The sequence below is a fragment of the Periplaneta americana genome, chromosome 12, assembly GCF_040183065.1.
Source record: "Periplaneta americana isolate PAMFEO1 chromosome 12, P.americana_PAMFEO1_priV1, whole genome shotgun sequence".
NCBI lineage: Eukaryota > Metazoa > Arthropoda > Insecta > Blattodea > Blattidae > Periplaneta > Periplaneta americana.
Genome location: NC_091128.1, coordinates 66,107,679 through 66,125,282, shown reverse-complemented (window position 1 = coordinate 66,125,282; position 17,604 = coordinate 66,107,679). Strand labels below are relative to the sequence as shown.

Sequence of the window (17,604 nt, the reverse complement as noted above, 5' to 3'; positions counted from 1 at the left end):
AGGCCGCCACTGCGGTACGTTCCGCACCGACAAAGATCCTGCATCGTGAGCACCGTGCGCACAGAAGTAACACGGCGTGCTTGCGAGTTGGTTGACGGTGGACTACTGTATACGTATATCCGTAATTATACGGCTATATTACTCATAATTATTTGACCAAAAGACAGAGTACAACAACGCCTATGAAAATAAATATGGATGAAGGAGCAAAAAATACTGTACAGTATATTAGTGGAATTCACTCAACCAGGCAGTGTAAGCCCGCTGGCCAGAACTTGCGTCACTCCCATTATCGCTGTCTCACTGAAATGAAGAAATGCTAGGTTGGACGTAAGCTAATATTAACAATAAGGAGACCATAGAGGACGGGTTTCTGCCCGCCATAACGTCCCAAGGCTGATTCGTTGGAGCCTCTTTAAGTAGTATTGGTTCTCAGTTTACCAAGGCCAAGTCCTCAAGAAGTAAAAATTCGTAAGTTTTTGTCAGTTTTATTACATAAAAGTATACGTTCGTGGCGCATATCTACAGATTGCTCTGACATTTTTCCATTAACTGCTATTCTTAATGTGCTAAAAGGCCATAGCACACTGGTTATTTTTTTAATAAAGTAGAGGCTTTGAAACACGTACAGGTCACCTCAAAATGAAGGCGCTCGAATATGAAAGCTTGAGTAGTAGCTCTGTGATCGGTCAGCTGTCAGTACAGCTTTTTAAGATCTCGATTTACTGATTTACTACTATGTGACACGAAAGTTACATGCTAACTGGGAAAAACAATATTATTTTGAAACAATAAATATAGGACCGTGACAGAAATAAAAATGACGACAAGGACCACGATAAGGATCACGAGATGGGGCCACCACAAGGATCACGATGAAAACTACGATAAGGATTAGAACAAGGACCAAGATTGAGATCACGATAGCCACGACAGAACTACGACAAGCCTTACGATAAGGTTCACGAAAAGGACAATGATGTAAACAATAAGGACCGCGACATAGACCACGACAATGATCTCAATAAGAACACACCACGGGGCAATGGTGCTTGTTGTGGTCCAAGTCGTGATCTTTATCGTAATCCTTGTCGTGTTGGTTCATTTCGCGATCTTTATCGTGAGCCTTATTATGATTTTTCTTAAAGCGGTCCTTGTCGTCTTTATCATGGTCCTTATCATAGTGGTCCTTGTCGTGGTCCACGTCGGGATCCTTACCGTGATCTTTGTCGTAGTCCTACCGTGCTCCTTATCGTGATCCTTGTGGTCCTTGACGTTGTTCTTGTAACTGACATTCCATGGTCCTTACCGTGGTCCTTTTTTGTCTTTGTCATAGTCCTTAACATGATCCTTGTTGTCGTTGTCCTTGTTGTCTTTGTCGCGGTCCTTTTTGTCTCTTTTGTTGTCTTTGTCGCGGTCCTTTTAGTCTATTTTGTTGTCTTTGTCGTGGTCCTTGTTATCTTTGTCATAATCCTTAACGTGGTCGTGGTCTTTATCGTGGTTGTTGTTGCCTTTGCCATGGTTTACATTTATCATTTAATTTTTTTCCCCCCTCATTTGGCAAATGAATTTTATGTCACACGGTACCTTCTATACTTTCATAAAAGATAAGTGATAAAAGAGCATGCACGTAAACCGAGGCCTATATTAAAAATATACAACTCATAGCACCTTGCACTGGTGTGTATTTTGGTAAGGTTGCGACAAGAGTGGGAGTTAAGTGAAAATACGCATGCGCGGCCAGACGTCTTCCTGCATGGAAACCAGAGTGCTGCATTGGAGTTAAATCGCTCGCTTGAACTCGGTCGAGTGTCGCACCCTCGAGTGAGATACGATTGGTCGTGATACGCTTGTAATAAATAGAAGCACAGTACAAGGTCATCTCACCGACATGTCTTATCTTGTATGGAAGGCGACAGATAAGATACACATATGTTTTGCTCACACGGTAAAAATAAGGCTTTATTTTCTACGTTTATGACAAATGTTTAATGGAACAGTCAATGGAACGTACCAAAACAGGAACATGAAGTTATAAATAAAATCGCATGAAAAACTTCGATATACAGTTATTATTCCTAATTAGTAATTATTCAATATTTGATTTACCACATATATAATATGATAGGTCCATACATAGTGTTCCGTCTATATACTGCGACAATGTAGAAACGCTTTACAAAATATTATTGATATAGCAGTAGATTAATAACAATATTAGTACAGAGATAACGTCACAGAAAATATAATAAAACGAATAATCATGCTGCACAACTGTTACAGACGTAAAGATTGATACACTAATTATTAGATATTATTATTATTATTATTATTATTATTATTATTATTATTATTATTATCATTATTACTAGAAAACTTGATACAGTTCTTGCATTATCGTGATTGTGTCCTCCGTTTATAATAATTACATTTACATCCAGTAACATCTATCAGATGTGGCAAAAACAAAATCACTCCTGTTTTGAAAAAAAAAAAATTACCTATAACATTTATATTACATTTTAAAGCAAGTTTTGTAGTTGTACTATGGAGAGGTTAGTTAAACACTGCAAAGTTTTGTAATGATAAACATCTATAATATTACTACACAGTTCATCACTGTAACAAGAACGAATGCCTAACGCTCGGCTTATACCGTTCGAGGATTTATCGCTCGTGACAATTTTATCCATCATGCATGTGTGCAACCTATCGGAGTATGCTATGAACTACTTGGCGCTCGAGCGAAAACGTCCAATGCAGACCTCTGACGGAAACCGAGACACCGCGAATTTACTTATCCAGGTATTTAAATCTCTCATCTTTCCACCATGTCTGTTCGTGCCTTCGACAATCGAAAATCGAAACGCTTCAGTGAGACGTCAATATTGAAGAGAAGATCACTTGCTTTAGAAATTATTTCTGTTAAAACAATGTGTTTTTCAAGTGGGTTAGATGTTGGTACAACTATCTGAACAACAAGTTTGTGAAGCAGAAGGTACTCGTATTTAGTAATTACATCATAATGTTATTTTAAATTATTTTATAAGTTTATTTTTTGTACTCCAGCATTATAAACAGTCTTTAACGTTAGTGAAAATCGTTCATAATATGCCACATTATTGTACCAGAGCCGTAAAATATTACAATGCGAACTAAAAAGTCATGAGTCATGACCTCTATTATGACGGCATAACTTGTGCCATAAAGTTAATGTTATTCAAAGATTTGCCGGTGCAATAATATTAGTGCATGGCCAGCCTCATGGTCTACTGGTGAGAGTTTCAGGCTGCGGTTGGTGTGGTCTCGGGTTCGATTCTCGATTGTTGTTGTTTAGTCAACTGTCCGAAGACAGGTCTGAACCTCATAAGTGATACCAAGAGGCAACTAGGTCAGGAGATAATGGGGTAAGGTGGCCAGTTCCTTTCCCCCTCCATTGCATACATCGCCGAATAGCTACATATCACACTAGTCAGACTTCAGATGCATACAAAGAAATTGTTTTTCTCTGACACATATCGTCAAGTGAGATGTACTGCCTAACATTAGATGTTGGCCTACATATAGAGCACAGGAATTTTTCCTTAAAAAAAAAGGAAAATATTCCTTAGTAGTCCACCGTCTGGAATTTAGGTTAAGTTTAGATTCAAGTCTATCTCCTCGCGCCACATACTGCTAAGAGCTGACGAGAAGAAGAGCGGAAGGAATGCGTGACGTAATACTAGAATCATAACATTTCTATCGCATGCATCGTAGTACTACGTGTCCTGAAAATATTAGTCACGTTTCTAATTTAACATTTTAATGCGAAAAAAATTTTTAACCGTTAACTATTAGCAATAAATTAAGTTGTAAGTTATTCTCAAAGCATTTAAGTACTTAAATTTAATTTTTTTTCCGTTACTTTATTCAGGAATTCGACAATTTAAGAATTGAATCTGCAAAAAAAATTGTGTACAAATTTACTAATGGTATCTCGAATTACCCTCTTATCAAAATCGCCCAAAAGAACATTTTTTTCCTATTGGCGTTTTCTGTGCTTCCCTGGAGTAGAAATGGAAGTCTCACCAGCATCAGCACCTTCTCTACGAATTCTTGAACTGACTGAAATACCAGTGTAATGAGATACTGTATTCGTAAATTTGCTTGTTTCACTTGTGGCTAAGTTTCCCTTGTCGTACTTCCTCATCACAACCAAGTACTGTTCTCCAATCACGAGAACGTCTCTGCGGGATGAAACGCAGCGGGGTAATGTTGTGAATGAATGTTGATGTCATAAGATGTCATAAGGTCACACACGTGGGTACTAGTATCTCTACTGGCTAGCTCTCACAGCACAAACAATAACACTGATACACACATTTTTATATTACCCTAGTTACAAAATTAGATCACTGTTAATCTCCTGATCTTTTAATCCCTCCATACAGGAAATAACATATGCAGGAGAGCGCATGGTTTTCAAACTGACATTATAGCGGTAATATTATCAATCTACTTCACTCCAATAGATGACGCAATAGTAAGCACATTCCTTTCACGGTTGATCTCCTGGTTGGAGAACAGCATAACCCTTATAATAGTTTCCCGGGCCTCACGTGTATTGTTTTTCCTTTTTTCCCCTGTGGTTCCATTATAAAATACTGTATACCTAAGCGAAATTAGCTATATGACTACTAATATTACCATTAACTTAGTTATTTTGACGAATAAAACACAATGTTTATAAACACTGTAATGAAAATTAAACAATATCAACAACCGCAACACATGGACGAATAAAACACAATCTTTATAAACATTGTAATGAAAATGAAACAATATTAATAACCGCAACACATGGACTAATAAAACACAATCTTTATCAACACTGTAATTAAAATGAAACAATATTAGTAACCCAACACATGGATTCATAATATGACTGTGCAAGAGCAAGAGCATAACTTTTGTGAATGATTAATACAGTTCAATGCATAGTACAGTCCGCGTCACCGTTTCTGGCGTGTGAAATAAGTAATAGGAACGTTAAGTACGAGTGTTTTACCTTTGTCGCAGTCAATCTGACAACTGTGTTTGACAAATGGCTGATGTGACGTGTATAGCAAGGGTACTATTCTCAGCTGCACTAGCAACATGCTCACAAACTGGGCACTATACTCTAGGACACACACCAAAAATGTTGGCGCCATCTGTACCACTTGCAGCGGGATTCGCAGCGATAACAGCGTCCCTTTCCTCAAGCCCCGCTCTCCAACTCGTCAGCTCTTAGCAGTAGTCAGTCATGATCATTCTATCACATCATTGAGGTAATATAACTCCGCCTTCCAAGCGCCCCAATCTCAGGAGTGGCTTACATCTAAGCCACCGTCAGGAGAGAAGACCAGAAATGTCGAAAGACAAGTTGGAAAAAAAGTATACATTTATTTATTTATTTATTTATTTATTTATTTATTTATTTATTTATTTAATGCATAATTGTCATAACAACCTATATATGCACAGATCATGATATCAAACTATCCATCATTATAAATCTGATGTTATTTCCTTATTAATTGTTTCACAATGCTGCTGCAACTATTGTTGAGTTTCTGTTTCTATTGCCGTGTGTTATATTATGTGGCCTGTGTTCATGTAAATGATTTAGATTTCGCATAAATGTATATGATATTAGTGATTAAGGCGGTGATGAATCGTGGTATGTAAACTTTTAATCCGGAATTTGTCTTCGTGACTGAGAGAAACCTAACTCAGATTGGTCGGCCACGGGGTTTGAACCCGGAAACACCTCCCGAATGTTTCTCACACGTTCCCGGTTTTGTTATTATTAATTACTGCCCGTACCCGCGCGCTCCGCTGCACTCGTTAGATATAAATATAAAGTAATTACATAATTAAAATAGGATATCTGGTCCAGGAAATATTCTTGTTTAATATAAAGATAAATCGTTTAATATGTTACTTAATTTAAATTGTATTTAAATAATTAAAATGCGATCAATCTGGTCCAGAGACCACTCATTTGGTGAAATGATAATTTCTTTAACATGTTTCTTAATTGTTATTACATGCAAATAATCAAAATATGATCATTTGGTTCAGAGAACATCCGTTTTTGGTCCAAGGATAATTCGTTTAACATTTTACTAAACTAATCTTGAATGCATTCTTTAATAAACCACTCCAAATTAATAAAGTTGCTTGTGTACGAAGATAATTTTTATGTTAACCTTACTGTGCATAATTTTTTTGTTAAGTTTATTTTATTCACGCCTTAACATTTGTGGTCATGTCCCGTGTTTAAAATGTGTGGGTATATCAGTAGACCGTTTTTACTCTTGTTGAGTTCCTGTTTCTATTGTGCGTTGTAGATGGTTTGTGTTCATGTAACTGATCATAGACTTTAATTAATGTTTTAGTATTGGTAATTGAGGCGGTGATGAATCATGGCATGTATCTTTCCAATTTGACATTTGCCTTTATGAATAAGGGAACTCATGAAAAACCCCAGTCAGATTGGTTTGAACCTAGGACCTCCCGAATGCATGTCTCAAATGCTACCGCCTGAGCCAACTCGCTCGGTTGTATATCATTGTTTATGCAAATAAAGAAATGAGGTAATCTACATAAATATTATTTTAAGAAACACAGGAAACGAATATGTGTAAATTATGGGTGCAGGAACGCCATTTCGTGACACCTTTTAAAATAACTCAGCTCCAGTTGGCTCTATGGTGAAATGCTTATTTATTATGGGCCGTATTTTTGGTCCAGTAAAAATACTCATCTTGATGACAAAACTATTATGTTCTGTGAACAAAAAGAAACTTAAGTATATAAAATTAGAGTATTTTATGTGGACCAAATAAAGTTGCAATAATCAAGTTATACAATATTTCGACAGAATATCAAGTTTTCTGTACGTAAAGATCTATTTTCATCTTACCTCAGTCATCACATGTAGCATAACATCCAGCTAGAGAAACTAAAAATTTCAAATAGTGAAGGAATTATTCAAATCCGTTATTTAGCTTCTGAGAATACTTCATACAAACACACAAATATTCTCTGTATACTAATATTGATAAACGTCAAGGCCGCCTTAAATAGACGGAGTCATTTGTTTTCATTTCATTATAGCCATCGTCGTCGTTCTTGCATAACCCCTACATGGCAATCGATTTTCAGATTTTTGCTCTATTAAATAACTTAAATAGTGATACAGCAAATAATACAATATCCTATATGTAATTATATTTTTTTCTTTCGAAAATGTAAGAATTCACGATCTCCTATGTACTACTGCCATAGAATGAATAAATCTGTTTTTTCTTCCTACTGAAAAATTTTATATTTTGCATATAGGAGTTACGGAATAACGACGCTATAATCTGATGCGGCGGTGAAAATGTATTGTATTGTTATTTTAAAGTTCTTGTATATTCTTAAATATCAATTCTATCAACATTTTGCGTGGAATAAAATTTATCGGAAATCATTTTTTAAGAAACTTTTGTTATGTAACATTTTTCACAAAAATCAATAATAAGCGAGATATTTCGATTTATTTAATTAAGGCACCCTTATAACCCTTCTTTTAAATAAAGTATTTTGAATGCCATATAGCCTAAAATCTAAGTTACAACGAACTTAATTTATATTCCAATTTTCATCGAAATCCATTCAGCCATTATCGCGTGAAAAGGTAACAGACAGACAGACAGACAGACAGACAGACAGACAGACAGACAGACAGACAGACAGACATACATACATACATACATACATACATACATACATACATACATACATACATACATACAAACAAAAATTAAAAAAAAAAAAGCTATTTTTGGTTTCAAGATGATCAATTAAACATGTTGACACAAATTATTTTTGGAAAATCGAAAATTACCAGAAAAATGTCGGTTACAGATTTATTATTAGTATAGATTATAAATAACTTGTTATAATGTTTTGTGGATTTACAATTATTTAAAATAAAATCATTGGAAATACGATCACAATAATTTATTTTTGTTAATCTTTTTTAAACTTTTGTGGAAGTAAATAAAACACATTATTTTATTGTTGAATATAAATACCTATTTATTATAACCACTGTCGTGAAATTAAAGTGATATATTTTCAGAATATTGAATACGTAGCTCAAGGAAATAAACCTGCAAAATAAATGAAGAGGATATTTTCTCCCGTCTAAGCTGTGAATTCACTTTCCAGGAACAAGAGGTGCTATATGATGCATCATGTAATGAAGAATACTGCATATTATGGGACAGAAGTGTTTCTGAAAGAGGAGGGAATGAGATAACGTCTTGTTTACTGAAATGGACTGGATTCCATTTCAAAGAGCACACTGAGGTGTTAATCATTGACAGGTGCACTGGCCAAACTCGAAATGTACTTATGTCTTTAGATTACCCATCAAAATTAATTTTTCAGGAATTTGGTGTTTCAAATTTAGAACAAATTTATAAACAAACATTGCTGATTTACTTCCATAGAAATCACAATAATTTTAAATTTGATCCTCATGAATACTGTACGAGACAAAACTACAGTTTATTTTTAAACACCCCCAAAATGCCACACAACTGCTTGATTAAAACACAGCAGAAATTTTGGACCCAGAATATATACTGCATTAATTAGAGCTTATCCTGAACTAAGTACACTTAACACACATAGATTTAGGAAACAAATTAGATTAATTATTAAATTGTTTTGTATTTTCTTAAGATAATTGAGTTTAAAATTGAAATGTATTACTCATGCACTTTAGTATTTTTTATATTTGTATATATTATTACATGCTGTCTGTATTTTACTATATATATTAATGTTATTGTGCTCAATGAACTCTCATCAATTTTGTAAAATATTTTATATAACTGAACTGAACTGCGCCCAAGAACGAGCTTCTGCTCTTTCGGGCTGCAATGCCTAATGTAGCTGAAATCTAATGTATTAAATACAGTAAATTAATTTGAAATTTGTATACCTGTCTTCTTTCACAGCTTCCAAATCTTATGGACATCCATCTCAAATGCCTTCAGAAAGGTAATACATAAATGGAAATCGATAGGATTTATTCAGTGTTATAGAACGAAACATTATATGAACTTTCTAACTTGGAAATTGCTGTTCCTCGTGAAACGAATGTGTCAAGTAAAGCAACTCTTAACAGTGCATGAAATGCAGACTGAAGATTTCAAAGATTTTTTCCGTAATGGTAAATTCTTTTTTTGCGGTTGTTCATCGTCTAATATTATTACAATAGATAGCGCGTAATTAATAATTTCTTAATTATGTAAAACTTGGCATCATTTTCCGAGGACACCATTTCAAGAAGTTGATTTAAGTCACCTGAGGAGCAAACTTTAAAATCCTGGTATGTCCATTTTTCAGAAAATACACTTCAGATGTCAAAAGTTTACATCTTTGAAATGAACAAAATATTTACTGTGGTGAAATATTGTAACTTTTATTTCTACTTTTACCACCACGCACCCGATAATAATGTGACTTTTATCCCTAACAATTCACCCTACAACAATGGGTATTTCACTCAACACAGCAACACAATAGTCGTTATTGCACTCCACACGACGACAATGACAATATACGACGTGTATTATTGAGAAGAACAACAATGTACTCGTAATTTCAATTAATGTTCATAATGCACTATGTGCAGAACAAAACTATCAGTTCTCAGTTCACAGTTCGCTCGCCTTGGTTAGTTCTTCTAGCTCACTGTTTAAGTTCACTGGCCATCGAACTCAGGTCTTCCGAACTACGTCGCACTCGCCTGGTGGACACTGTCACAATCACCGACTCACTCAAGTTCACTGCACGTCGAACCCCGGTCTTACGGCTATGGTCCACGACACGTCGAACTCGAGTCTCGCCAGTTGCGGTCCACCACACGTTGAACGCCGGTCTTCCACATGCTCTCGAAGACTGACTTCCTTGCCCGCTCGAAGACTCATTTGTGGGCTGACTTCCGAAGACTGACTGATGACTGGCCACACTTCTGTCGGCACTCACGGCGTTATTTATTAACCACATGTTCTGGAGTCTTCGATTCGGGTGCCTTTAAGAATCTCCGGGATAAATCTGCTTCTCGATGCTTCCTTTGCTCTCCCCACTCCGCGCCGTCACCGAAGTTCTCCTCCCCTTGCTCCTTACCGCGCTATAGCTCCTACCGAAGCTGGAGTTTCTGTTTCCCCGCGCCTTCCTTCTCACTAGATGCGCGCGCAACCCCCTGACGCGACCAGAACATTCCAGACGGGTGCCACAATATTAAAGATTATTTATCCTCTACACATTCATATACAATTTGACCATAGAAAAATCTTCGTTCATTATGGAGTCACATATTTGTAGCATTTTCTGAAAATGAACATGTCACGTTTTGAAAGTTTTCGCTTCATCTTAGGATCGTTCTCCAGTTAGTAGCGGAAATCCCACTCTGGTACTAGAGCCAAAGCTCTGCAAAATATACGGACTTTTAAATAGTGTGGAAATGGATTCCAGAAAGTTATGTTGCATTTTACAGAGCTATTCCACATGACAAAACTGAAAGTGAATGTCACCCAGATAAGTAATATTGCTTTATTAGTTTGTATAAGACCACACTAAAAAATTTTGTTTGTTTCATTTTTTTTTTTTTTTTTGCCTTATCTTCATGATTTACTGAAAATGTTTTTCTCAACAGTGATCTATACAGTCAATTTTTATATAATATGCATTGTGTGTTGGACTGAATAAGTACATTTTAAAGCTCCAGACACTTTATATCGTCGAGAAAATCAAATATAAAACAAGGAATACTCCGGAAAAAATTGTGAAAAAAAAAAAAAACGTATGTCCACTTTTAGTTATATTCAAATAGTTGATATTAGACATAACTCATAAATCAAATTTAACATAATCCCACATACACAATGATACCGATGCCTAAATAACATATCTAAAAATCACAGCCCTAACATGTCACGAGCAATATACAGTCATACGTAATTAGAAACAGTTTATGGTTTTCCTAAAAATCTATAAAAATGGACACACGCCCGTTTCCTTCTCAGGTGCGGATTACGGTATTTTACAAGTCTTGCAATGTGCCTTGTAATCGCCCTCGTAAGACTTTCGAAACATATCAGAACAAGTCAATGACGTTTGGGTAAAGGGAGATAAGTCATAAAAATGAGTTTTAAGATAAATGAAAATTAAACTGCGGACCATTATTGCAAAAAATTTGTGAATAAATAAAACAAATCAAATGCCACTATTATATATATATATATATATATATATATATATATATATATATATTTATTTGCATACCCACTTGTAGACTTTAACTTATGTATTCAACTGGGAAACAAAACTCTACAAAAAAAAAAAAAAAAAACAGCTTAACCCATTTAACCAAACACCGTCGAATTTTTACAATAGATAGCGCGTAATTAATAATTTCTTAATTCTCATCTACGAAACTTGTTCACGTCTATACCACGGCAGAAGACACTGGTAATGCAAGGGAAGAGAAAGAAAGAAAGAAAGAAAGAAAGAAAGAAAGAAAGAAAGAAAGAAAGAAAGAAATTTTCTGCACATCATACGTTTATGATTGTCGTTAGAATACACAAACAACTCTTAACACTAGCGTACCATATTATAACAGCATAGAAAAAGAGAAGTACAAGTCAACATTTCTCTTATTTAAATCTCGTAATGACTCCATTTATTTTAAAACGTCTTCTTACGTCAAGCACGATTTCTGCTGTTCCTTATAATTAACTCAACATGCAATCAATTCAAGTGTTGCGTGATTTTCTATTATTTCTCTCTCACTGTATGTATAACGAAGGTAATGAAGAAACCACAATGAAGAAATAGTTAATTGGTAGCATGGAGAAGAATATTATTCGAACACAAAATTTTACCGTGGCATCACCAAACTGAGAAATTAATGCGCAGACTACATGCCTAAGTTGTACCGATAGTATTTTTTCATGTCAGTGATTTTGTCGGAAAGTAACACACAACCTACTTGCCTAAGGAATATCCTTAGACTTCATCCATATAGCACGATAGCATTTCTTCATGACAGTGCTTTTGTCGAAAGGTAACATGCAAACTACTTTCCTTAGCCTTCATCCATATAGCATGATGGAATTTCTTCATGATAGTGCTTTTGTCGGAATGTAACACACAAACTACTTGCCTAAAAATATTCTTAACCTTCATCCATATAGCAGGATAGTATTTCTTCATGACAGTGCTTTTATCGGAAAGTATCACACAAATTTCTTGCCTAAGAAATATTCTTATCCTTCATTCATATAGCACGATAATATTTCTTCATGATAGTGCTTTTATCGTAAAGTAACACACAAACGTCTTGCGTAAGAAATATTCTTAGCCTTCATTCATATAGCACGATAGTGTTTCTTTATGACAGTGCTTTTGTAGGAAAGTAACACACAAACTTCTTGCCTAAGAAATATTCTTATCCTTCATTCATATAGCACGATAATATTTCTTGATGGCAGTGATTTTATCGTAAAGTAAAACACAAACTTCTTGCCTAGGAAATATTCTTATCCTTCATTCATATAGCACGATAATATTTCTTCATGACAGTGTTTTTATCGTAAAGTAACACACAAACTTCTTGCCTAAGAAATATTCTTATCCTTCATTCATATAGCACGATAATATTTCTTCATGGCAGTGCTTTCATCGTAAAGTAACACACAAACTTCTTGCCTAAGAAATATTCTTAGCCTTCATTCATATAGCACGATAATATTTCTTCATGGCAGTGCTTTTATCGGAAAGTAACACACAAATTTCTTGCCTAAGAAATATTGTTATCCTTCATTCATATAGCACGATAATATTTCTTCATGACAGTGCTTTTATCGGAAAGTAACACACAAACTTCTTGCCTAAGAAATATTCTTAGCCTTCATTCATGTAGCACGATAATATTTCTTCATGGCAGTGCTTTTATCGGAAAGTAACACACAAATTTCTTGCCTAAGAAATATTCTTAGCCTTCATTCATATAGCACGATAGTATTTCTTTATGACAGTGCTTTTACCGTAAAGTAACACACAAACTTCTTGCCTAAGAAATATTCTTTGCTTCATTCATATAGCACGATAGTATTTCTTTATGACAGTGCTTTTATCGGAAAGTAACACACAAACTTCTTGCCTAAGAAATATTCTTAGCCTTCATTCATATAGCACGATAGTATTTCTTTATGACAGTGCTTTTGTAGGAAAGTAATACATAAACTAGTTGCCTAACAAATATTCTTAGCTTTCATACAGCAAGACAATATTTCTTCATGACTGTGCTTTTATCGGAAAGTAACACACAAACTACTTGCTTAAGGAATATTCTTACTCTTCATCTATATAGCATTATGGAATTTCTTCATGATAGTGCTTTTGTCGGAAGGTAACACACAAACTACTTGCCTAAAAATATTCTTAGCCTTCATCCATATCGCACGATAGTATTTCTTCACGACAGTGCTTTTATCGGAAAGTAACAGACAAATTTCTTGCCTAAGGAATATTCTTAGTCTTCATTCATATATCACAATACTATTTCTTCATTAAAGTGCTTTTGTGGGAAAGCAACACATAAACTAATTGGCAAAGAAATATTCTTAGGCTTCATCAATAGTGCTCGATTGTATTTCTTAATGGCAGTGCTCTCGGCGGAAAGTAATACACAAACTATTTGTCTAAGGAATATTCTTAACCTTCATGCATATAGCACGATAGTGTTTCTTCATGACAGTGATTTTGTCGGACGGTAACACACATACTACTTGCCTAATGTATATTCTTAACTTTAATCCATATAGCACGATAGTATTTCTTTATGATAGTGCTTTTGTCGGAAAGTAACATACAAACTATTTGCCTAAGAAATATTCTTAGTCTTCATCCATATAGCACGATAGCATTTCTTCATGCCAGTGCTTTTGTTGGAAAGTAACACACAAACTACTTGCCTAAGGAATATTCTCACCCTTCATCCATATAGCATGTTGGAATTTCTTCATGATAGGCTTTTGTCAGAAGGTAACACACAAACTACTTGCCTAAGGAATATTCTTAGCCTTCATCCATATAACACGATAGTATTTCTTTATGAGAGTGCTTTTGTCGGAAAGTAACACACATACTACTTGCCTATTGAATATTCTTAACTTTCATCCATATAGCACGATAGTATTTCTTCGTGATAGTGCTTTTGTCGGAAAGTAACACACAAACTACTTGTCTAAGGAATATTATTAGCCTTCATCCATATAGTACGATAATATTTCTTCGTGACAGTACTTTTATCGGAAAGTAACACAAACTTCTTGCCTAAGAAATATTCTCAGTCTTCATCCGTATAATAGTATAGTATTTCTTCATGACAGTACTTTTGTTGGAAAGTAACACACAAACCACTTGTCTAGGGAATATTCTTAGTCTTCATCCATATATCACTATGGTATTTCTTCATGACAGTGATTTTGTCGGAAAGTAACACACAAACGTCTTACCTAAGGAATATTCTTAGCCTTCATCCATATAACATTATAGTATTTCTTCACGACAGTGCCATTGTCGGAAAGTAAAACACAAGCTACTTGTCTAAGGAATATTCTTAACCTTCATTTATATAGCACGTTTGTGTTTCTTCATGCCAGTTATTTTGTCGGACGGTAACACACATAGGCCTACTACTTGCCTAATGAATATTCTTAACGTTCAGCCATAGAGCGCGATATTATTTCTTCAGCATAGTTCTTTTGTCGGAAAGTAATACACAAACTACTTGCCTAAGAAATATTCTTAGTCTTCTTCCATATAGCACGATAGCATACCTTCATGACAGGTCTTTTGTTGGAAAGTAACACACAAACCGCTTGCCTAGGGAATATTCTTAGTCCTCTTCCATATAACATTATGGTATTTCTTCATGACAGTGATTTTGTCGGAAAGTAACATACAAACCACCTGCCTAAGGAATATTCTTAGTCTTCATCCATATAGCAAGATAGTATTTCTTCATGACAGTTCTTTTGTCGAAAGGCAACATACAAACTACTTGCCTTAGCCTTCATCCATATAGCATGATGAAATTTCTTCATGATAGTGCTTTTGTCGGAAGGTAATACACAAACTACTTGCCTTCATTCATATAGCACGATAGTATATCTTCATGACAGTGCTTTTGTAGGAAAGTAACACACAAACGACTTGCCTAAGGAATATTCTTAGTCTTTATCCATATAGCACGATAGTAGCTTATATCATCATATCAGTGTTTTTATGGGAAGATGATACTTTCGTAACAGTGCACTTGCAAAATATACCGAAGAAAACTAAACACTAAGTCAAATGTTATTGCATCCAAATTTTTCACTCTGTCACCACACATTTTTTTTTCTGTTTAAAGCAATATTTTCTTTCTCTCATTAGAAATTTCCTGGGTTAAATGGTGATATGAATTATGACCATTCTATCCTCAAGCATGCATTCCAGACCTCTGTACAATAAACATTGTTATACAGACGAAAATATTTTCGTATTATAATAATATCGTTCTCCTTGTAGTCGCGCTCAGGGGTGTCATGTTTCCCCATTCCACTGTTGGAAATATCGCCATATAGTAAATGCAAATAAAAGAGTCTAAAAGTAGGTTACTTACTGAATTAACGGGTAATCTGTATTGTCATTGGCACCGACAAAGTGATTGGCACAGTTTTGCTTCCGGGACTTATAATAAGGATTTGATTATAATGTGGTGCCACTATCGGTGACACGTGCACAGTTAATCATTTGTTTATGTCTTGATACTTGAATCACTCGCCTGCAACGCTGCTTGCTGTATTGGTGGCTTCATATCCTTCAATGTGTCGGACTTCTGATTTGATAGGCTATATCTTAAGATAAGTGTTAAGGAATTGGTTTGACTTTCTATTTTCTAGACTCTATTAAAAACAACATACAAGATTTTAATACAAACAAATGATGTAAGGAATGTGTATCTCACCATTTATAGTAAAGAATCATACCATTCGACCATTGTTAGTGCGAATAACAGAGGTGTCAATAACTATAATATAAAAATAATAATTTTTACTTTTGAAATATTATGATCTTTTCATTGTCACGTAATCATTAGTTTTCATTATATATTTTTTTCTCATGAATTTTTATTAAAAATTAACAGTAATTGGCATGGGTGCCAATGTTACTTCTGTGAGTGCCTATGATAGGATAAGACAGTTATTGGCACTGCCAGGTGTTTCACGTTAATTTGTAATTTATTTCAATCCATGTCGCTCAACAACGAATAGAAACAGAGGCAGTGAAAATAAAAGTAAAACGGGAGAGAAACGAAGAGGTTACAATCCAGTTGACCTTCAGGCAGCCCTTAATACCATTCGTGATGGAATGTAAAAAAGGAAGCTTCAAAGAATTGTGGTATTATGCTCAGAGCTGAAAATTCATTTCATAGCCCTATATTCTAATGCCACAAGAATTATTCAGACAGTCGATGTAGCTGTATTCAAAGTCACTGAAGATGACCTGCAGTATTAGAATGGCACTGGGAAAACCCTGGGAAGATATTAACAAAATAATTTGTCGCTCCTATCCTAGAGGCAGCAATGAACAAAATAAAAGTTAGAAACTGCAGTTGTTGAATGGCTGAAAGCCTACGTCCTGTACTGTTAAAATTCTAATGGCAGTGATTTTTCATAGTGTCTGGATAAAAAAAAATGCTGAACCCCAAGAATCAAGAAAGTATCTTTCATATCAAATATTTGAGACAATAGTAAGAGTTCCTTACACAGAAGATCTTTATTGGTCTGTATAAGGGAAACGCTGCTTAGAGTAAATAAAGTACAGGAAATGAAGAAGTACAAAATTAAAATAGTTAAAATGAAGAAGTACAAATTAAAAATATTGAAAAGTTAGATATCATTCATATTTCATCACTGAAAAAGTTTCCCTTAAGCATAAATGAGGTAAATGGCGACACAAAAATAGAAAATTGCATTTCAGAGCTCCAAGAACCACATGGAGAGGACCAAAAGACAAATAGTAATGTAAGGAAACAGAGCAAAGACGTTGCTTCGGACCTCCAAGAAGTTTTATACTGGCCAAACATTCCTAAAAGAAAGTTTTAAAGAAATACAGAAGGAACGCTTTTCGTAGTAACCTGAAAATCTTGGAAGGATTTGTTTCAAGCAAAGGAAGCAAAGAAAACAGAAGAAGGGAAAGCTAAAATGGATAGAAAACGCAAGAGAGAAAAAGAAAATTGTCAACAAAGAAGCTTGAACAACCAGCTGCTGAGAAAAAATCAGAACCTCCACTTGGTGTTTATCACTGATATCTCGGAAATTCAACAGCAAATAAACAGTAATTTGGAAGAAGAACATCAATAACCATCAACCTCCAAATCATGCATTGTTACCCAAGGCAGTTCAAAACCTAAATCACATGTTAAAGAAGGAATGTGTTTTGTATGCACGAAAAAACATTAAA

At 34.9% G+C, this 17,604-nt stretch overlaps 1 protein-coding gene across 2 annotated transcripts in view; it reads right to left on the bottom strand.

Annotated features, from left to right (window-relative positions):
- Nucleotides 1–17,604, bottom strand: part of snu (ABC-type transporter snustorr) — a 683,140-nt gene that overhangs the window by 93,480 nt on the left and 572,056 nt on the right. The window lies entirely within an intron of this gene.